Genomic DNA, 24,221 nt, shown 5'->3' on the forward strand with positions numbered 1-24,221 from the left:
AAAAAAAAAAAAAAAAAAAAAAATAGTATTTTCTCATTTCTCAGACTTGAAAGTATTAGCTTACTGCTGTTTTAGATAGTGTGGTGAAGCTGTCTGTGAACCAGAGACTGGTTCTCCAGAATGGTTATTCTTTTTAAAAGTTTTGTTCTGTTTGCAGCCCCCTAGGACGAACAACAATATGAACTAACTAGTACCCTCAGAGCTCCCAGGGACTAAACCACCAACCAAGGACTGCACATGGAGGGGTCTGATTGTTCTGGCAGCATGTGTATAGTAGAGGATGGCCAAGTCAGTCATTAATGGGAGGAGAGGCCCTTGGTAATGGGAGGGTTCTGTGCCCCAGTGTAGGAGAATGCCAGGGCCAGTAAACGGGAGAGGGTGGTGAGCAGGGGGAGGGGGGAGAGAACAGGGATTTGTTCTTGTTGTCCTTTTTTGGGTGTTTTTTTTGGAGGGGAAACTGGGAAAGGAGAAATCATATGACATGTAAATAAAGAAAATATCTAATAAAAAATAAAAACATACACACACACAAAAATCTAAAAAAAAAGTTTTGTTCTGTTTTGCTGTGGGTTGAATGGCATACAATTCAGTTAACATTTGAATGACAGTTCACAAACTTTCCTCTAAATTGCAGTCAATTTTAATAGCATGTTTCATGTTTACTACTAATTCTTATAGCAGAAAGGATCGGTAGCCAAGAGATAGCTTAGGGCCTTGCACGGATGTGGCAGATGCCCAAGCAAAGTACTAGAATATTCAATGCTCAATAGAACCTGGGGTAAATGCAGATAGTTATTATACTGAGCCATACTTTAGAAGATAAATACTTGGCAGGGGACACCTGGATTTGGTAGATTTGGTTATAAGTCTGTTCTTGAATTTCTAGAGACCCATAAAGACCTACTTTGGCCAGATTGTATCTTGACCTGTAGAACCCAGGCCGATAAAACAGGTCTTCCAGTCGTCTGTGCCTAGGTTTTTAGAGGATGAAGCAGTTAAAGCCAAGTTGTATCAGGATCCTGTTGATTTGTGCTCATCAAGCTTTGGTGCCCCAAGCCTGGCCAACAAACAGTATGTACTTGTGACTGACTGATGCTATTGTTGTTTCCATGTGATTTGTATGAAGTGAGCCAACAGTCAGGATCTTCACTGATAGTGATCATTTCTATCAGACAACAGAGAATTAGTAATCTTTAACATTTTTGTTTTGAAATGTGTGTTTTTTGTCTTAAATTGTTGAGGAATCATTTGGATCTGTTTTCTTGACAATTGTGACAATTTATTTAAAATCTGATTTTCTGTTGGTGCGGACAGAATTATTTGCAAACTTTGCGGCTTAAATCATCCATACTTTATTTCCCACAATTCAGTGAGTCATGATGTCATGAAAGTATTCCGTGGTGGTCATTTGCCTGGCTGGTCCATCTGCAGTGTGGATGGTTAGGTAGAACTGAGTGGACACTTCAGGATGTGACTGGCACCTTTGTGTTTCTACGTAGCCCCTTCCTCTCCATCCTCTATATGGCTGTACACAGTGGGTAGTCCCACCTTCCCTTTTTTTTTTTTGTAAACAGATATTTCTTCTAACATTTTCCATAAAATATTTTTAGAAATAATTTTGATCTGCAAGGCAGTTAAAATAAATCAAGAATAATTGAGAACAGTTTGTAGCACCATAGAAAAATGTTCAATATGTACACAAATCCTAGAGAGGACCATAGAAGAATAAGGTCAGAGTGAGTTAAAGTAATATACGTGTGTGTGTGTGTGTGTGTGTGTGTGTGTATACCGTGGGACCTGGGGATGTGGCTGGGTATTGTAGTTAGATTGTTCTCTAAAACAACATTACTACTAAATAATCCACCAACTGACCAACACAAAATCCAGGACAGAACAAGTTTGGATTCTATGGATATCTCTGCTCAGGTTTTGGATTTGGCTCTTTAAGCACTAGCTGTGATTATTCTTTTTCCTATTTTTCTACATTATGAAAAATTTCAAACGTGTGTAATGGATTTCCATATACCCATTATCCAGCTTCACAGGTATCAGTTTATGGCCAAAATTGTTTATTTCTTTCCTCTTTATATTCTTCTCCTATTTTTGAAAGGGTCTTAAAGATAGTATTGTTTTGTTTCTATTTCAATATGTCTCTAAAAGATAAGAACTATTTTTATAAAATTGTAACCATAACTAAAGCCAAAATTTCTTTACCAAATATTCAGTAATGTTTATATTTTTTGTTGTTTGCATGTGATATTTATATGCTTTTCCATTTGTGTGATTCAGGATCCAAATGAAGCTGAAATGTAGTTTGTTGAGTTTAAGACTTTGAGTGCATACATTTTCCTTCTATTCTACTTTATTATTCATGCCTTGATATTTATCAGTGAAACTTGGTCATTCATTCTGCAGCACTTCCTGTAGCCTGGGTTTTGTTGATTGATTAGTGTCATTTACTATTTTCTTTTTCCTTATAACTTGAAGATAAAGGCTTGATCAGATTTAATTAGATTTGAGGTGTCACTATTACCTCATCGATGGCGATAGGAACTCTTTTTTGTTAAAGGACTAATATGGGTAAAATAATATTTTCTGGATGATTAATTTGGCAGTAATTTTCACACCAAATTAGCGGAGAAGAAAATAGGTTAGAGAGATAACAGTCAGAAGCTAAGCTCAGTCAGTGTGTTGCTTGAAAAAGACTGGGCAGTAAAAAGCAAGGAAATAGTGATTAGAGAAATTTGTGCAAAACAAATGGCTTTCCACAATCTCTTTACATGAACCCAAGTCAGGGGGAAATTTTAACCCAAGTGATTGAGAATTTGGGCCAGAAAGGTGGTGGCTTGTACTTGTTTATATTGAAGTATTGACAAATAAACCTGTAAAACTCTTATAAGCAGCTTGATTGGCCGTGAGAGGCTGGGGTGGGAGATTTTGGTGTCTGTCTGCCTGGGGATAATAGCTGGAATTATACAGATGGATGTTAAATGGAGGGGTGAGTGCGGGCGAGTCTTGGAGCAGTCTGTAGACTCAGCTCTGTGGTTTTCACAGCAGGTGCAGTCCCTGAGACTGGAGCTTGTAGTGAAGTTCCTGCAGTTTCCTCTCTTTTTTGCTACATGCTTGTATCCTAGGGACTGGTGTGGAACATGGATGTAAATGCCAGTCAGGCTAAGGGTGGCATCTTCCAGAAGCTGGTATTTTCTTTGGGCATCTAAACTGATCCCTTTTGGAAGAAGGATGTGTCCGATCGTAAGTGAGCCTGGAAGTGCTAAGAAGACAGCATCTGTATGAGGCTCTGGGCCTGGGGGACTGGATATACCTTCCCCAGTGTTCTCTTTTTGCCTTGTACTTCCTGTTCTCACCTGTCCGACCCCTTCCTTCAGGAACTGTTGACAGGTTTCTTGATGTCCTCTCTTGTTCTACCAGAATTTAGAAACTGTGAATCATAAAACATGTTGCCACTAACTAAAACGATTCTAAGAAAACATTCCTCCAAAATACCTCTTAAGCTGCATAGCAGTTATTCCCCTGTCTTTAGATGCCTTTGACTGTGGTAGAAAGATGGCACCATAAACGTTTGCCACCAAATCTACACATACAATTCAAAGCTTAAAAAGGGTTATCTTTTTCCTAGTTATGTTCAAATCCATCTTCACTGTTTATACTCATTAACATTTTATAGAAAACATTATGACTTTGTAGTACAACTTTTTTCTTATCTAATTCTGGGCTTTTCCTCATTTGTTGGTAATTTCAAGAAATTGCTCATAAGAGAGTGGAATACAACTTTTTATATTAGCTACTTGAAATTTTTGTATGGTTTTGAAAACATAAAGTGAACAGCAACAAAATCCATGCTTTGGCCACGATTCCATGGGAAGATACAGACTGCAGCAGAAGGAAATGAAGCACAACAGATGACGAAGGCCTAGCACCCAGTACTCAGCCTCACGCAGTGACGAACAACAGCACTTAGATAGGTGCTAGCAGCGTGATATGGCAGTGAAAAAGGCCAGCACTATTTCTGACTATGATGCATCAAACAGCATGTCATCACTGAGCTGCTACAATCATCCCTTTCTTCCAGGCCTTAGGAAGTGACTTCTGTGCAGCTGCATTGTGTGTTGGGGCATGTGTGTTCCTGGAAGATAGGCAAATGGGTGAGAGACCCAGATAGAGCATTGGCAGTAATTGAGGACTTCAGATAGGATGCATTTTACTGTCTTTTACAGGAAGTGCTACATTTGGGAGTGAGTATACCATTAAAATGCATTAACCTTTTAATGCATTTGAAGGGAGATGCTGGTGTGATAGTGTTACTAAAAAGCTGCTCACTAACAAGAGTTTGACTCCTCACTATTGGAATATATTTAAAATAGTGACTTACAGAGATCACATATATACTTCCACAGACAACAAATTATGAAAAAGAGACTAGTTTATGGTCAGCTCTGCTTTGGTCATCAGCATTGGCCATGTTGGATAAGATGATAAGAGGGACACAAAGCAATAGGTGATATAGCTCTTGGTGTTTTGATGTGAAATTTAAATACATATGTTAAACTTATGAACAATAGGTACTGAATAATTTATTGTAGTAATCTTTAGAAATTCAGATATGAAATGGAGAAATTATTTACTTCCCACAGTAGGATAAGTCTGTACAGCAAAAAGAAATTAAGAAATGCAGAATGTAAGTGGAATGTCAGGGTGTATTTCTGCAGCAAAACTGTTGGATCATAGGATATCCTCCTGTGGAAATGCAGTTGAATTATGTTGGACTTTTGATTTTGACAGAACTGATTGTGTGTCGTAGGGAAACTCTGGGTACTCTTGACTTACCTTTTCTCTGATTCTTTGCTGATCACTTTACCTTGTGTCTTTAGAAAGGAATTTCACATCTAATTTTTCTATACACAAGCATATTCTACATGATTTTCCATATTGACGTCGGCTTAAAACTACGGACTTTCATTGCTGTTGGGTTGACCTGGCAGCTTTTCTTGGACTTTATGGAGTGACTCCCTCCATCTGGACACAGCCCTATGGCCATATTGAAGGCAGCTAAGTATAATAGAATGGTGTGCTATCATTAGACCAGAGTTTTTCTCAAAGGTAGGTCATAATCCAACAGGGACTGCTCCCCAGCCTTCCCAAGGTGCTTTGGAATCTAGAGACCTTTGGAGGGGAGGAGATTGATACTCCCATTTTCTTCCCTTTCCCCAGAATCCTGCTTTTAGGGGGAAGGGTATTTAGCAGACTGTGTGCCCCTAGAATCTATCCCGTGGAGGTATGATCATTCTCCTTTTCTGGACTCCTTCCCATGTGGTGATGGCTTGTATTCCAGACTGTCTGTAGTAGTAGCATTGTCTATTAAAGAAGGAGACTGACAGGTCCTAACTGAATTTTAGTTTCTCTGCTTACACTCTGCAATCTATGTGGAACACTTTGTTTCCTCTGCTTAGCATTCAGTATCTCTACCGTTTGCATAGTCTGCTGTCAGACAGGCATACCTGCACGTGCCAAGAAGTACAGCTGTGTTCAGATTACATCGTTCTTTCCTTCTATGACCCAAATATAGCTCTGTCTTTTGTTCATACTGTATATGTATCCTGCTGTCTTTGCCCTCATCTTGAGCATCTTTTCTTTTGTGATCCAGTCCTCTGGTTTTTACCTGCGTCATTCAATTCCTTTCAGGAGCTGTGTGAATCTTTTGCCTTTAGCAGTGTATTCATTTGAAATATTTATATTTCCTTTCCTTTAAGCAAATGTAATCAGACTAAAGGTTGTATCTTCCTCCTAGGACCATGGTAGTTTTACATCTTTTAATTTCTCAATGCTTATGTTGGATGTCAACTTGATACAGGCTAAGATCATCTGTGTGGAGGAAACCTCAATTAAGAAAATGCCTCCATCAGATCAAGCTGTAGGCAGGACTGTAAAGTATTTTCTTAATTAGTGATTGCTGGGGAGGAGACGACTCATTGTGGATGGGTCTATCCCTGGGCCGATGAATAGTGATCTGGAAGTGTAAGTTGAATAAACCCTTTTCTCCCCAACTTGCCTTTGGTCTTAATGTTTCTTCGCAGCAATAGAAACCCTAAGACAAGTTCATGCCAGGATAGTGGGGTATTGCCGTGATGACCTGACCATGTTGTTTGGGAGCATTGTGGAAGGACTTTGGAACTTTGGTAGAGAAAAGCTGTTGCATGTTCAGAGCCTGGTGAAGTATTCTCTAAGAGACTTGAAGATTAGAATGTTAAGAGCAGTTAATTTTAATGTTGAGATTTCAATGATAAAGTGATAGATGCCTGCCTGCCTTTGAAGTTTCAGAGGGAAACAAGAGTCTACTTGCCATTTGTGTGAAGAAACTATGGTGTCTGGTCAGCTGGAGCAGAAGAATCAGCTGGGAGTAACAAGAGACGTCAACCTCTGAAATAAAGCCATTGCTTTGCTGGGATAATGGATGCTGGTCAGCTGCTGTTAAACCAGTTGGTCATTTGAAAGAAGAGGATATAATTTATTTATTGTGTTTCCAATGTGAGCTTGAGTCAGTTTGTGCCATGCAATATGCACCTACTAAATACTGAATTGGCTAGGGAGGAGTAGAGACCCACATCGTATCTGTGATTGGTTGGTTTAAGAGTTACGACAAACTGTATTTCCCTTCTATCCATACGATTAGTTCTAGATTTTAATGTGATGGTATTGAGAGGTGGAGGCTCTTGTGACGGAATTAGGTGTTTGAGAGTAGAGCCTTCAAGGATGGAATCAGTGCCCTTTCGCAGGTCTTGAGACCTTCCTCTGCCATATGGTATCACAGCTAGAATGTGGCTGCCTGTGACCCAGGAAGCAGTCCTTCACAAAATAGCAGATTTGCTGCTCCTTTGATCTTGGGTCTTCCCGCTTCCAGAACTATGATGGACAATATTTTTATTGTTTATAAGCTACTGAGTATATGGTGTTTTGTTATAGTATCACAAACAAAGAAAAAATTGAGCTTGAAATGCTCTTTAAATGTGATGAACTTTGTAGGCTTAAAAATATGTAGCACCAGAATCATAAAACTGAAAATGTGATGTGCTATAGGATGCCAGTTCTCCATGCTTTCTCAGACTAGACTGCAGATAAGAAGGTTCTACTGGTTAGACAGCCCGACTCCAGACTTTGATGGGACTGTTGCCGTGTAACTGATGTTCAGTCATGGGTAAGCATCATTTTATCATGTTGATGACAACATACTTGGAAAGATGGTAAAACATTTGGTAGTAAGTTAGGCTAAAATAACTATCCAAGATTTTCCTTTTTTCTTTAGAAAAAGACATTTAAAAATTTGATTTTCTTATATGTACTATAAAATTTGTTTCTTTAAATTTTGCCATAAGTGAAATTCATTTGTGCTAAATTAATTCCATTTCTTGCAGTGATGTATTTGCCTACTTTCTGCTAAATCTTTCTTTAGAACCTTTGGAGACTCTATTTTGCAGTTCTTTGGAATAAGTGTTAATTAATCAGAAAATGCATTTCACAGGAGGCATAGCTGCTGGTGAGTGGTGTGGAGGTCCTATTTCTTAGTATGTTTTGAAAGGAGTTTTGTGGTCCTCTGAGAGGTCAGGTACTATGAAAATGTAAGGATTTCATTATAACTATTGGCCAACTGGACTGATCCATGCTAAAATCATTGATGGTTCTTTTGCATAGTCAATGAATTAAATAAAAAGTCACATTAATTTTCAGCTTTATTAGAAATGCAGGAATCAAAAGGATGTTTGCCAAATGGGAAGGGACTAAATTAGTAAGAGAAGGAAATCTTAATTTCAAGCTTCAAGTAAATGTTGCAAATGATTTAGCATAAAAAAGCTTCTACTGAAAGCATTCTTTCTAAATATGAGTGCTGTGGAGACAGGGAGAACTGAAAAGCAAATTATTAATGTAGGAAATGAAACTTGCTAGAACTCGATCACTTTATTCTGGTCACTTCTTTCTGAGGCCTCAGTTTAAAGCTGCCTGGCTAGCCTTTGTTTATTAGTAATTTTGACATGGTTATTCTGTTATTTAGCATTGCTGTGACAAAAACCCAACAGAAGTAACCTGAGGGAAGGGAGAGTTATTTTGGCTCATAGTTTCAGGTGGTACAGTGTAATGCAATGAGAAGACATGGCAGATGGCAAAGGTCTGGTTTGTGACCATAGGAGCTTGCAATATGGCTTATTCACATCTTGATTGATCAGGGTGTTGAAAGCATGGTTGCAAGTGACTCTTGAGTATAGTCTTCAGAGTCCTTCCAGATGTGACTCACAATTTACCTGACTTTCATCCCCTCAATTCACAACTTACCCAGATTGTGCAAACAGCTGGACATTAGGTATTCAAACAGGTGAGCCTTTGTGGTTGTTTAACATAACAGCCTCTGTTTTCATTGTTGGTGATTAAGTAGAGGTTCACACATGTTTTTCCTTACTTGGCACTGGTTGATGATGTTGAAACCTCCTTTTCCTTGTTTTTGTTAGTTTCCATTGCTGTGAAGAGACACCATGAATAAAGAGAACATTTAATTGTGACTGGTTTATAGGTTCAGAGGTTCAATCCATTGTCATCAAGGCAGAAATATGGCAGTGTCCAAGCAGGAGGAGCTGAGAGTTCTACATCTTCATCTGACTGCATCCAGGAGAAGACTGATTTTCAGGCAGCTAGGAGGAACATCTCAAAGTACACCCTAACAGTGACACACTTCCACCAACAAGGCTACACCTAGTAGTGCCACTCCATGGAACAAGCATATTCAAACCACCACAGTGGTCAAGGGCAAACTTCCCGAATAGGGATAAGTTCATTTAAAGCACTTACATGAATTTTTTAGCAACCCTATCTAAGCACTATCTTACTATGTGTGCTAGCGGTTCATTTGAGAACATTATCAGTGTCAGAGTGACGAAGATAGGAATGCAGTGAGGAACAGGACTCTTTGGAAGTAAACACTTATGGACAGCTGGAAGAGCATGAGAACATCTTCATCTTCTCTGTCATTTTCTTGGTTTTCTGTCCACTGCTGCTGGGATGGAGGTAGGGGACCAACATGGCACAGTATCAAAAGGGGTAGGTATTTGCAACCCCAGGATGGTAGCTCTGGAGCTACTGAGGTTAGGTTTAGCTCCTTGGAAACTCTAGAGGCAAAGATGAAAAAACAAACAAACCAGGACACCTGTTTATATGAAACATATACACATACTCACACATACGCACACTCCACCCCCTCACACCTCACACACACACACACACACACACACACACACACACACACACACACACACACATACACACACACACACATACTCCCCCCCCCACACCTCACACCCCACACACTCCCTCTCCCCACTATTTAAAAAGGGAAGGTCTTCTGTTCACCCTGGGTACATTTCTGTGGGGACTTCATCTGACAGTGGATCATTTAGTATTTTTAAGAAGGAAGTTGTACTAATACTGTACTGTAAGGGGTAGAGTGGAGACAAAGCTTTCCCTTTAGGGATTATTTTCCTCTCTGTCAACTTCCCCCCTTCCACCCTCCTCTCTTTCTCCTTTCCCCTTGTCCTTCCTTTTTTTCTACCACACTTTCACATGGAAATATGATTGATGATTTTTTTCTAATTTTTTAGGCTTTTCTGAGTATTGGAGAAGTTCATTCTATGAACTTCTCCATAGAATGAGAAATTCTCATAGCCTTACTATGAGAAATTCTAAAGGTGGCATCATGAATGACTTGACAGACAGGTCATTTTCAAAGTGTTATTTCCCTGAGCATCAGCATCAGCATCACTTGGAAACTAGTTAGAAATACAAATGTTCACATTCTATCCCAGATTACTGTCAGAGAAAAGATTGGAGGCTGAGGCTCTGCAATCTGTGTTTATAACAGTCTGTGGCTGGAGGACACAGAATTCAATAGTAGATTGGAGTAAAGATGATATAGTGTTATTTCAAAAAACTTTCTTGAGGCTTCTGGTAGTGACCTGGTCCAAGCCTTACATGTATTATTTCCTTCTGCTTTCCCAACCCTCCTGGGAACTTGCTATTTATTATTTTGTCCCTATGGTGACATTGTTTTGGTAAACATCTTAGCCAGGCTTTAGAATCTTTGTATCATTTCAAAGTTAGTTCTCTTTACTGCTGTTGAACAGAAAGATTTTGAGAAGCATGATTTTAAATGACTATTCTTGAGACTTTGCAACTCAGATTCTAACCCACAACAAAGGCCTCTGAAGAGGATAAACCAGAAGATGTTGCTGAGAACGATTTATAGTATAAAAGTGTAGTTACACTTGCCCCAGCTCTGCCCCAGGATGCTTCTAGTCATCTAGCCACCATAATGGCTTCTTTCTCACTGAACTGCCTTCTGTGGGTCTTGATTTCGTAGGTGACTTTAACGTCCCCGTACTATGCCATCTATTCTGTAGGCAGGCTGCCTGTGTCATGCTAGAAAAGTTGGTACAGTAGCGTGACTTTCAAGGTCATTGTCCTCTTTAAGTACAAGAGCTGTAATTTGTCTCTATTATATTGGTGTTGGAAGACTAAATTTGCCACCATCCTTTACATATTTTTTGCTTGTTTCTTTTTAAGTCAGGATCTTGCTGTGTAGCTTAGGATGGTCTGGGAATTATTCTCTAGTCCAGGATACAATCCCCCTAGTTCAGTCTCTCAGGAGCTGGGATTCCAGACACACAGCACCACACTTTGCTCACCACTCTCTTTCACTGTGAACCAACCGAGATTGTTCACGTGTTCCTGCTTGTTTTGTTCAGCAGTCCACTGCAAGTCTGAATCATGTAGGACTGTTTTGGTTTTAACCATTCCTCTCACAGTTCTGGTTCTGTCTGTCTCAAGACTTGATTCAACTAGTCTTTTAACCAATCTGGGATTACCCTAGAGTTCATCTAGCTATTTTAAAGCAAGGCTGTAGGCAACAGCTTCCTTCTCGTCCTCTTCTTCCTTTCCTTCCACCTCTTTCTCCCTACCTTCCTCCTCCTTCCTTCTCATCTTTTGTATAAATAATTTTGTTTTCTTTCATATTTTTCATAATTATTTTTCATAATTTAGTTTGCTTTGCTGAGTTATTATTCTTTGCAGAATAGCTGCTTCTTTACTCGTGTGTGTGTGTGTGTGTGTGTGTGTGTGTGTGTAATAGAGAAAAAGAGAGAGGGAGTGTGAAAGGAGTAATGTTGGTAAGTATGTATGCATGTACAGAATAGAAATTGATTTGGGCATCTTCATATATCTCTGTCTACCTTATTTTTTGACACAGAGTTTCTCACTGAACCTGAAGCTTGTCATTTCTCCTATACTGATCATGGAGTCCCTGTGGATGCACTTGTTTGTGCACTCCACACTGGTGTTAAAGATACATGGTGCTATGCCTGTCTTTTATGGGAACTTGGTTCCAAACTCAGGTCTTCATACTTACATAGTAAGCACTTTACCCACTGAGTCTTGTGAGTCACTTCACAGTAGCTTACTTAGCAATTTCCTAGGAATATTTCTGTCCTTTTTCCTGTAGACTCTTCCTTCCTCACTTCCCAAGTTCATGTCTCTCCCTTCAGAGAATAACAGACCTCCCAGGAACATTAATCAAACATGGCATAACAATCTGCAATAAGACTAGATATACACCATCACATTAAGGTCTGACAAGGTGAGTAGGCAAAAGAGTCTGAGACAGCTCCCATTCCCACTTTTAGGATTTCCAGAGAACACTAAGCTACTTAGTTTTCACATATATGCAGAGTATCTAGGTCAGACCCTGATAGGCTCCCTGATAAGTTCCCACGAGTCCTGGGCACTTGCTTCTGTGGGCTGTGTTCTCCTAGTATGTCCTTGACTCATTTGGTTCATCTGATCTTTCCTTTCCCTCTCCACAGGACTAGTGTCCCAGTCCTTCCACTTGAGGCCTTACCTGGTTACAGACACAGGACCCCTGTATCCCCCCCCCCCTTTTTTTTTGAGAGATGGAGTCTCACTATGTGGATCAGGTCTTAAACTCATAAAAATCTTTCTGCTTCAGCCTTTCAAGTGCTGGAATTGTAGATATGTCTCATCACAACTGGCTGAATTTTTTAAAGCACAAGTAAACCTTTATGGTTTTACCTACTTTGCTTCCTCATGATATCTTACTTATGTATTAGGCTTAATCAGTTTGTTATAATCTAGAAAACTAGCATTTGGAGCCTAGTGTACAGGTCTCTAGGCTAGAGGTCAAACACTTAGAGTCTTGGTTCTTCTGCTAGGGAGACCAGGTGGTGGCAGAAGTCCATGACTAGCTACAACTTTCAGGTTAAGTTCTATTTCATATGGATCATGGTGGATGTGTAGTATATACTTCTGTGGATAGTATTCAACAGGCTGAAGTAAGAGCCTGTAAGATTTATCTCTAGTGGCTCAAGTCATCTGTTCCTTTTCAAGAAGTTACGTTGTTTATGTATGTGTTCAGACTTACATATAAGCTTGGGTGCCATTTTTTACTCATTACAATATGTGGAAAGGTACACAGATAGATCTATCATTACACAAGCCTTTTCTTGGTGCAGTAATTTCTTTTGGTCTGTCATCCATACACTAAAGAGGTCAAACACTACTCAGCTTATAAAAACAGAGGAGATTGGGCATGTGGATAGTGGGACAGCTATAGACTTTATTCCTTCTGTCTTGTCAAATAATATCTTGCTTTCTATGGATCTTTGCTTTCCTTCTTTGTGGTGCTAGAGATTTAACCAAAGTCCATGAAAGTCAGGCAGGAGATATGCTCCTGAGATGTATCTGTTCTCAGTCTGGGATCCTAGCACATTTATACATTTACAGTAAATGTTTTTCTATCTTGTTCAGTTTTTTTTTTTATTTCTTTTATTCATTTGAAGCAACACTTCTAGTTAGTAGATGTGGGGAGGGGCAAAGGATTAGTTTATTAATACTTTCTTTTCAAATTCTCCTTGGTAATCTTTGTTAAGCCAGTTTTACTCAGAGAACTGTAATCAGAACTAGAAAGTTGAATTTGTGTTGTCCTTGGTATATTTTCTTAAATTCTACTTCTTGATTTAATTTTGAGAGAACTAAAACCAAAGATAAAGCCAAACCCAAATCAATAAAACTAAAACCGGATCACCTTTAGTTTCATTCATGAAACCCTAACTCAGTGATTTGATTTCCAAATGGAAATATTTACATATATTTGGGTGTATGCCTTATGACTTAATTAGCTTCCAGAAAGTGATTAGAGAATGTAAAGAGATATTTAAGTGCTTATTATGTTTTAATTATATTTTATAAAGGTTAATATATAGATAGCATACCACTATTATCATCATTTAGAGTTTGTATACTATCTACATTTCCAAAGTGCATTTGTTCATGGAAAGTAGCCAGTCCCGTCACCCTAGCTTTTCTTTCAATTAAGGCAGCATTATTCCTAACATGTTGCCATTTTTGACATGTAGCTAATATTTTCTATCAATTTAACTTTACCTTATTAAAAGGGTGAAGAAGTTACTAGCTTTAGAACCACAGAAAGAAGTGCTCTTGAAGATAGAATAGAGTACTAGAGTCACCCAAGTGTCTGATAGGCCATTGCTTGTTTTTTAGTCTTACAAAAATGGTTACATGTTCTAATTATATATTTTCATGACTTAAGCCTACAAATACATGAACACGTATGTCCGGAGAGAACGTAATACCAGCAGAAGGCCTTTGCACAGTAATTGCTGTGCAGATCCAAGATTCCTTTTGGTATGTTAGAGATACAGAAATGAACACAGTAGGGATTATAGTAATCACAAGCTTTCATACTCAGGCATTGCTTCTGTTACGGAAGCCATCTCTATACATTTCAGAAATGTTATCTTAGTAATTTTTGTATTTTATTTTTTATTTTAAATTTATTTATTTTTATTCTTTAATCTTTTTTACAGCCCAGACTTCATCCCTTTTCCGGTTTGCCCCTCTTCCCCCTTCCCACTCCTCATCCCATACCTCATCCCCAGACTCCAAGAGGATGACCCCACCCCCAATTCCTACCCTACCAGACCTCCCCACTCCCTTGAGTGTTAGGTGCATCTTCTTTCACTGAGGCTAGACCAGACAGTCTTCTGCTGTATAGGTATCAGGGGCTTTTCATATCAGCTGGTGTATGCTGCTTGGTTGGTGGCTCTGTCTCTGAGAAATCTAGATGATCCAGGTCAGTTGAAACTGCTGTTCTTCTTCTTCCAGCTTTTCCCCAATTCCACCACAGGGGTCCCTGGCTTTTGTCCATTATTTAGGTGCTAGTATCTGCATCTGATCTTTCAGCTGCTTGTTGGGCCTCTTAAAGGGCAGCCATGCTAGGCTCCTGTCTGCAAGCACACCACAGCATTCGTAACAGTGTGGAGTAGGGAAAATTGTGGGGGTTTTTAAGACTTTAATATTACTACATTTTTTCCCCTTCACCTTTCTCCCTTCAAACCTTTTCCTGTACCCCTCTTGGTCTCTCCCAAGTATGTGGCCTTTTTAAAAAAGTAATTGCTATTGCATACATATATGTGTATATGTGTGTACATATGTATTCCAGATATAACCTGTTCATTCCCTATAATGTTACTTAAATATATGTATTTAGCTGAGCATTTGGTGCTGGGTGATTAATTGGTGTGCTCTTCCCTGATGAGGACTATTTTTTCCCACTCTCACTGTTCCTTCTTTGCTTGTAGCTCTTTGTGTTTGGTTGATGAGGCCTTGTGGGTGTTCTCTGTCTCCTTCCTTTGCATGTCTATTGGCTTTGTGTTTATTCAGTTTAGGCAGTTGCACTGGTGAGACTTTATGGGTATAGCTTCTGACATTACTAGCACTCACAACCAACAGCAAACTCCCTGATAACCTGGCTCTTACAATCCTTCTGCCCCCTCATCCATAATTTTCCCAGAGCCTTAGGTTCAGCAGTCATTTGTAAGTGTACTTACTGGGGTTAGGCTAGACAACTTTGAATTTTGATTGATTGTGGGTTTTGTGTAATAGTCCCTGTGCATTGCAAAGAAAGGTTTCCTTGATGTGGGATGAAGACTGCTCACACAAATGTTTAGATTGTTATTAGAGATTATGCTAACTTAGTAAGGTGGTGACTGTTGGATGACTTCACTGGCACCGAGTCATTGCTGTAGTCTCCACTCACTCACTACCTTGCATGTTTTCCCTCTTGTTGTGTGTATCTTAAGTCCAACTAGTGAGCTGTAGGTTGCTTCCAAGGTATATGTGCCCCTAGTGTGTCCTTAGAGTTTTGTGCCATGCAATCATTGTTGTGGTTCATAGGCATCATGGCTTGGTGGTACTGTTGGTTATTTCCCTCCTTTGAAAGGTTGTATGGCAACTTTCGTTTTCAGGAAAGCGAGGTGAGGCGACATTCTGGTCAGTTCTAGCTCAGGGTCCTCTGAGCCCTGTGTCTGCTGAAGAACATGATGTCTTCAGCTAGCTCTGGGGGCAAGCAAGGGAAATAGCAATAAGCTATGGACAGCAATTCCAAAAAGGGAGTCTCATGTCTGGCTTTTAGGTGATCTTTGGCTCTTTGAGGGAATGCTGTCAGTCAGATAAGAAAAGTTCATTTAAACTGTATATGTATACATATATGCAGAATAATATATCTTATAGATTGTTTTATATAAATTGTCAATAATATGATTCATTATGGCTTTTTCAGACATCTTTATTATTATTTTACACTTATACTTCCCTTCCCTGAGGACATCACTTTTCCTATTTCCTTGATCAGATCACTGTACTGTGCTATTCCTCTTTCCCCTCCTCCCTCTTTATGTATTTCCTCCCCTCCTCACTCTAAGAAGCACTCCCCTCCATGATGGAGATGGTGTGAGGGAACAAGAGTAGAGGGTTGATACAAGGCCACTGTTACTATTCAGATGTGTGAGAGGTAAGATAAAGCTATAGTTTTAAGGATCTTGATTGCCAGTTAAAGCTTTATAGAAAATACTATTAATTTTTAGAATTTCATTGTTGGGAACAGTACTCATTGTTTTAATATGTATTTTGAGTTGATTCTTAAGTCAAGTGGGTTTGTGGGACAAAGGTCAGTGGCCCTGAAGGCATTCAGCATAGGAACTGGAGAGGGAGAGCAAGCCTGAGTATGAGAACAAGCAAATGTGTGCTATGGTCCATTGGGTGGATGATAGGCATTTAGCTTAGGCTTCATCGTAATGTTTTTATATTCAGGTACTTGAAGACCTGGCCCCTAGCAGTGGTTCTCAGCCTTTCTAATGCTGGAGCCCTTTAATATGATTCTTCATGTTGGAACTCTCAACCATACATCCCCATGGGGGCTAGTTCATGCAATGGCTTGGAGGAAACTGGAATGTGGAATGCCTGTTTGCCATAGGCTTCTCTCATGGTCCCACAAATATTCACTGTTACTTTATAACTGTAATTTGGTACTATTATGAATTATAACATAAATATTTGAAGTGCAGGATACCTGGTATAGGACCCCTATGAAAGGGTCATTTCGTTCCCTCAAAGAGGTTGTGACCCACAGATTGAGAACCTCTGTTCAGAGGCTAGAGACTTCGATGGTCTTCGTTAATCTATATATACTCCTTTGATAATTCACAGTTTTAAAAATGAGTATTAAATTGTCATGTATTTATTAACAACCTAGAATATATACAGTTTTATGTTAGATGTGATGGCCCTGCCTAGTGACTTTTGTTCATTTGGGACTACCATTTAATAACTTACTTCCTGGTGTTTGTATAGGACCAGCTATTTTAATAGGATACCATGTATCCTATTGACTGAAGATGAGTTTTTATTTTTAAAATATTTACATGTATTACTTTAAATTATGTGTCTGGGTATGTGCACTTGAGTGTCAGTGTCTGAGGCCAGAGGCATTGGCTCTCCCTGGTGCAGGAGTTGCAAGTTGGGAATCAATCTCTGATCCTTTGTAAGACCAGTAAACACTATTAACTGCTTAGCCATCTGCCCATCCCCTGAAGGTTTTTTATGATGCTTTCTCCTTTGCTTTTGTTCTTAGGAAGTTTTACTTTTTATTATAGTATTATAATAATGTCAGATAACTGAGTTTAATTTATAGCTTCTTTTTGACTCTTTTTGTCTCTGTTTCAGTCTGCCTTCCTCCTCTTTCATCATTTTAAGCATAAAAGTCAGATCTCCTTGAGGAATTCACCTTTGGCTACATCTATCTAAGGTTCTTCTGATGTGTTGGTGTCTGAGGCCAGAGGCCCCCCTCTCCTACGTGTCTTCTCTCAAGTGTCTTCTCTTGCTTCGTGATACATACTGGTTTAATAGAAAGAATGAGGAGATAGGCCATAGTGGATAGGTGGGACGGTCAATTCTGGAAAGGGTATTGTGTAAAAGGAAGTAGAGGACTAAAGGACAGAGGCAGAGTAATAAAACTTGGAGGCTGCAAGTAGGTTAAAGTGAACAAAAAGTGTAAGACTTGAGAGTAGTTCCTGGAATGTTTATAGCCAGAGATTTTTCTTTGGTGTCAAGTTGGTAAACTCTTAATTAAGTTATGTTTAAAGCAGTAAAAAAAAAAATTGAAACGTCTTACCATTTTATTTTCTATCAGAAGATCTGCCATTTTATATATTAGCACGCTGTTCTGTTGCTAGCAATTGCTCATCGTTACTATTCACACACAACAGTGTTTTTCAATGTCATGGTTCATGTGTTCTCATTATTGTTAGTCTAGAGAGATCTTCTGGACAGTGGCTCTTTTTCCAATAGTGATTCCAATTTAGGTGTGAGTTTTCTATTTAGTCAGATGTTTAATTTCTCTGTGATTTTAGCCTTTTAAAGGTTATTGATAGTCTTTTTAAGTTTTTTCTAATAATTTATTATTTTCCAATAATAAAAAGGATTCAATGAAAGTATGAATCTTTTTCATTGAAGATTTAACATAAAGATACCAGGTATTATGCACAATTACTCTTGTCAAGTTTGTCCAAATTTTGAATTTAGCTTCTTCATCTTTATAATCTATTTTTGAATGTGTTATTTTAATATATGTGCTATCTTGCACTTGGAAGATTAATTATCCTTTTAAGGCAATTTACTATCCAAAACACATTAACTGTGTTTTCTTTTAAGAATCATGGTGACACATTTTCACCTGGCAAAGGGAGTCGGCAGAAAATTAGCTAATGAAATAGTTGTTCCAGACTAGTACATAATTAAGAGCTTTGCAAAGCTCCCCCAGGAAAAGAGGAAATTAGAGATGGTTTAATATATGTAGTCTATCAATTGTGCTTCTCAATAAATATATAATGGTAATAATTTTTCCTTGTAAAAATATTTAAAGCAATAACAAACCATAGTTTAAGGCATTTATTTAATTCTATCTTATATATGAGATCCTGCTTTAGTGTTTTTTGTTTGTTTTGTTTTGATTTTTAATTTTCCTCTTTTCCTTTTTTGAATCTCTTAACATAGCCCTGACTGTTCTGGCCCTCGCTAAGTATACCAAGCTGACCTCAAACTCATAGAGATCCATCTGCCTCCGCCTCCCTAGTGTGGGATTAAATGTGTCTGCCACCCATGCTTGACTCTGCATGGGTGCTGATGAACGGCAGCTGCCGCTTACTACCTATGTGCATTGCCTTGTATGTGGTGTAAAGAAGGAGTATCGCCAAGTCGCTCTTCCAGTCAGGTGTAAGGCCAGCTATGTATGTATTTTTCTTTCATCCATAGAAAGTAAGTTACTGAAAAGTTCTCTAAATTGGTGGTTCTCAAACTCCCCAAGTTTGTAAGCCTTTGGGATCTTCAAATGTAAATTCCTGTTCAGTATTTCATCAAATAGGACAAGAGAACTGTATTTCTAACAAACTTTTGGGTGATACCAGTGCTTTGGCAGTATGTTTCCACACAATTTAAACAGTTTTATTTAAGGCATTTCCATTTAATACGGAATGCTTATAGTGTGCAGTGTTGTTTCCTTTCCCTGTGCACATTGCTATTCAAATATTGATAATGCCCTATAATTTGTTGTATCAGCTCAGCTTTCCTGATGCCGTGGAACTTGCTCACTTTGTGTCCTTTAAATGGTTTCCTGTGGATCCATGCTACATTTCTCCATGGACTGACTTAATCAACCCAGTCAGGGGTGGGACCTGAAGAAGCACCACCTGAGGGAGGAGCTCCGTGACCAGGGAAGCCCACATGCATTCCTCTGGAGTCCAATAGCTCTCTGGTATAGCTTGATAATGATGGAGTTGCAAATTTTCTTCAGTTCTTTCTTTTGGTGTTCAATCCTCCCTTATCTGCAGTTAAATTCTTATCCAGCCAACTGATGATTTCATTACACTTTTCTAGATTCTTCACTTTGTCCTTATCATTAATCTTGCTTGGAAGTTTTCTTACTTTCTTTCCTTTTCTCTTCTCTTCTCTTTTCTCTTTTTGTTTCTTTCTTTTCTTTTCCTTTGTTTCTTTCCTTCTCCCCCTCTTTCTTTTCCTTCCCTCCTTCCTTCCTTTTTTTCTCCCTCCCTCCTTCCCTCCCTCCCTCCTTCTTTCTCTCTTTCTTTCTTTCTTCCTTCCTTCTTTCCTTCCTTTCCTTCCTTCCTTCCTTCCTTCCTTCTTTCTTTCTTCCTTTCTTTCTTTCTTTTTTGAGACAGGGATTCTCAGTATATTGTTGGCTGTCCTGGAACTTACTTTGTAGATCAGGCTGGCCTTGAATTCACATAGATCCATCTGCCTCTGTTTCCCCAGTGTTGGGATTAAATTATTCCTTTACTGTTGAATGCAGAGACCTCAAATGGATTCGTGGATGATACTTTGTCTCTTCAGTTTTGTGCTTCTCAGCCTCCTGGACCTCAGCTCAATATCCTGTCATTAGTGATGGTGATCTTGTTCTCCTTTCCTGTACTCTTGCTTATGGGAGTATCATTGATGATGCTATTCACATCAGTGTCAAAAGTGACTTCAATCTGAGCCACACCACAGGGTGCTGGTGGTATGCCTGTGAGTTCTAACTTTTCCATTAGTTTGTTATCTTTAGTTGGGGTTCTTTAACCTTCATATACCTGAATGAGCACACCTAGCTGGTTGTCAGAGTAAGTAGGTTTGTGTCTGCTTCGGCTGAATGGTATTGTGTTTGCTGAGGACCGGCATGATTCCATTGTTGTTTTCAATACCAATGGAAAAAAAAAGTGACATTCAAGAGCAACAAATCCTAAACATTTTCAGCCATGTTTTCAGAGAATGCCAAGATGGATGGCACCATAAGCAATGGCTTCATTGGGGTTAATAATGATCGCGTTCAATTTTTTTTTCCACTGAAGAAGTCTTGCAGAAGCTTTTGAATTGTGGGTGTTTTAGTTGAACCCCACCAGACAATATTGTGGATATGTGACGTGTCTCATCTGATATCTTGAAAGGCCTTTCCTACAGTAACCATCGTGCCACAGAACAGGTCCATATGTAGTTCTTCAAATGGAGCTTGGCTAATGTAGATATAGAAATGGATTCCCTTATAGGGAGAATCAATTTCTACATTGGCCTGGGTACTGTAGGAGAGGGCACACTTAACCCACTCACAGGCAGTGTGCAGATGATGCATACCTGTCTTGATCTGACTGACGTCCATTTTGCTCTGGCATTTAAGCTCAGCAGTCAATGGTTAACCATCTAGTTGTCAGAGTCCTCTCCATCCAAGTGGGTGTCTTCTGCCGTCCATTTGACCTGAACAATTCTATCCTCAATAGTGAGGCCTGACATTAAGCAGCACATTTTGTAGGGCTCCAACCTTCTTATCTAGCACAGGCAATAGTAGCAACAGCTTTTTTCATTGATGTTTAGTGCATCGAAACCAGAAATGGTTCCTGCACCCTTTGTTGCCTGCTGCTGAGGGTCACTGAAGTCAGCTGGCACTGTGACCATTGACAACCGTCTTCCCATGAGAGGCTTCTAGAATTTCCTTAATCTTTATTAGTGCTGTAGAGGAGACGGTCTCTGGGTAGAAACTTTGGTCATCAGTTTTTATTATTGTACTGATACCTTGAGGCTGCTTGCATCATTCATTACTGTGAAGGTCCATTGATTTATACGTCAGACTGAACAGTTGTACCATCAGACCCACACCTGATTAGACGTTCAGCAACAGAAACTGTCTTGTGGTATTCATAGCAACTTGAATCTTTGTAGAATTGCCAGAGAATAATTTGGTGTTAGTAAAAGCAACATAGCTTGTTGTGGCTAGATTACCCTTGTCATTGGCAGTTCTCTCTCGTTTTCAGTGTTGGAAAACACACACATCAGTAGAAGGTGCTAAGGTCAATACTGACTACTGGTTCCTTTGCTTCCATATAGGCTTGATTGTGCTGGGGACAAGACCACACATCTCTTTGCATTCAGTGTAAGCTACCCTCATATTCAGTGAGCTTGACCAGAGTTTGAAAGTTAGTAGCTCAACTTTAATGCCTGTTTCTGGAATAGTAAGGAACAATCCTGTTATTCACAGAAAACATACATCTCTTCCTGTTTCCTGTTCTGTAGCATGGAGGTTCTGGGACCTGTTTGGCACTAAGATTCCTACCTCTTTTAGTGCCTCTCTTAATTTCTTTTTCATTGCATTTGAGGAAGAACTACCAATTGGACATCATATTTGGTACAATATACAAATTTTGAGCTGTCAATGTTGAGTGTCAGTGCTGGAAGAAATGAATTAGTGTAATTAGTGTATTGATCCATCACTAGAATGATAATCTGCTTTCTGAATGTAATGCTGAGTACTAAACCAAGTTCAGCCTCAAGTTGAGCAACCCAGGAGTTTGAGTATTCCAACCACTCCATGACACAAATACAGTTCATCAATCACAGAAGTGTAATTTTTTGCCTTCATACCTCTAAAGATCTGCTCCTCTCTCTTTCTTCCCTCCCTCCCCCCACAATGGCCATATTTTAGTCCAGAGGATCTTTTCTCTACATGTATCATAGCATCATCCCATTCATAGTTGTAGCCCTGTTCTGCTTCACTCTTCACATTACATGCAGGATCATCTTTTAAAATACAACACTTTTCTTAACATTCAAACTGCAGGTCAAGTTTAAAGTTCTTGGCATGACACAAAGACTTTTCTCACAGCTCAATTTTCTCTGGCTGAGGATGTATCTTGTTCTATCATTTTCCCAAGATTTTGTGCCAGCCTGGTGTCTGCTTCTCACCTTGGGGTATCCAGGCACTGTTGTGTACCAGGCTGGACCGGAAGGAATGAAGTAGGTAGGTTAGCAGGGTTCCATTTGGTGGAGTGTGGGAGAAATAGCCTTCTCTGGAGATATATTTAAACCTTGAGGAGTGGGTAGGGGCTTTGGGGATGAGTGTACATTATTGACTGGTGCTGACGTGCTGGGAATGCTGCATTTGAATGAAGAGGAATTCGAGGTAGCTAGGTGGACATGTCCTTATAGGGAGAGAAGAAATTTATTCTGTAATCTGACCTCCAGGCTATGTGATTACCTTAAGAGTGTTGGAGGTGGGGATCATAAGGCATTGGTGCTCTGGGACGTGCTGGTCCAGAGCAGGGAGGAAGCAGCCCCTATTCCTGGCAGTCTCAGGATGAGATTTTCAGGGTTTGGATATATTCCAACCTCACTCTTGCTCCAGACTGGCTCCCCCAGTTACAGGGCTTTCTGGCCCCACAATTTTATACCTTCTACTCTGATGCTTTTTATTAGTAACCTGTTGTGACCAAATACCTGATAAGAACCAATTTAAGAAAAGAATGGCTTATTTTGGCTTACAGTTTGAGGACATACATGTATCCGTTCATGGTAGGAAATTCATTACAGCAAGAGCTGGAGGACTACTGATCATGGTTCATGAGTCAGGACCAGAATCTGGTAAGTGGCTAGTATTGGCTTTTTCTTTTTATTCATTTGAAGATCCCAGCCCCATGGAATGGTGCTGCCCACAGTTATGGTGGGTCTTCCTCTATCTGTTAATGTCCTTTATAAAACTCTCTCAGACATAGTCAGAGGCTTATAGCGCTTGATGAAGGGTCCTGTCAAGTTAACAGTCTTCTATCATCATATCCTTTTTTTCCTGGATAGTTCTCATTTATTTTGTCATTTCTCAATTTTGATACCAAGCTTCCTGTATTTACTAACCTAGTGGAAAAGGTTTGGAGCCCCTGTTGTAGATATCCTTACTTTTTTTTTTTTAATCCGGAACTTTTTATCGTATGTGGGTTTTGTGTCTGTTCTTGGATAGACTGTAAACCTTCTGGGGCATGACTGTATCCTGAGCATGCTGCTTTTCTAGAGCATGGCATGTAGATACATTGACTGTCCAAGAGATTGAGTGTGGTGGAAGGGTTAAAACTTAGGTACTTAGCTTGCTTAAAGAAGTATGTTTCTGAGGCTATAAAAACTTAATATTAGCTTCATACAACATTTAGCAATCACATTTTAATGATGTACAAACAGCAAATGTCAATAAAATAAAATTTGTAATTTTGTTTTAGTATGCAGGCAATGAGCCATATTAAATATGTAAGAGGAAGGAAAATATCTAGAATAGTAATCACAAGATTAATAATAAATATTTGAATGGAAATAGAGAGCTTTGGAAATTCTGAATTTCAAACTCAGTTCTCTTTTGTGGTTTCTGTTTTAGATTATAGTAAAATTCATAAATATTACAAATATTTGTATTGTAATTTTTAAAAATGTTTTGTTTGTATTTTATAGTTAATTCACTATTCCAGGTGTTATCTGTATTACAGTTTACTCTGGGAAAAATGAACTTGAGCCCCAAATAGACTCTGATTCCAAACCTCTCCTATTTTCTTAGACCATTTTGTACTGTCAACATATATTGAATATGAAGTACCTCTATGACATTTTTGAGAGCATAGTTTGAAAACTCCTTTAAAACGTTTAATGGCTAAAGTCCAGAAGACTGGTAGTGCCTGCTACTGAGAACTCAAAGTACGTATGTCCATTAAGTTACTTACTGCTTCTCTATTTTTTGCAAATACTAGAAGCATGGCTGTACCCTTAATGTTTCTTAGGATCATGATTTTGACTTAACTATAGAGAAAAGTCATTGAAATTTTTTTGGTTCTCATCACCTGTTATAATTTTATTGATATGTTTTTATAGTATAACATGAAATATTCATTATGAGAACAACCAGGATGATAAAGTGCGATTCTCATTGTTCACTTTACCTGGTTGTGTCT

General features: G+C 39.0%; 1 protein-coding gene and 1 pseudogene across 2 annotated transcripts in view; one reads left to right on the top strand and one right to left on the bottom strand.

Annotated features, from left to right (window-relative positions):
• Exoc4 (exocyst complex component 4) overlaps positions 1 to 24,221 on the top strand; it is a 750,249-nt gene that overhangs the window by 107,310 nt on the left and 618,718 nt on the right. The window lies entirely within an intron of this gene.
• Positions 19,129 to 21,344, bottom strand: LOC116098445 (annotated as a pseudogene).

This window comes from Mastomys coucha, unplaced genomic scaffold (assembly GCF_008632895.1).
Source record: "Mastomys coucha isolate ucsf_1 unplaced genomic scaffold, UCSF_Mcou_1 pScaffold20, whole genome shotgun sequence".
Taxonomy (NCBI): Eukaryota; Metazoa; Chordata; class Mammalia; order Rodentia; family Muridae; genus Mastomys; species Mastomys coucha.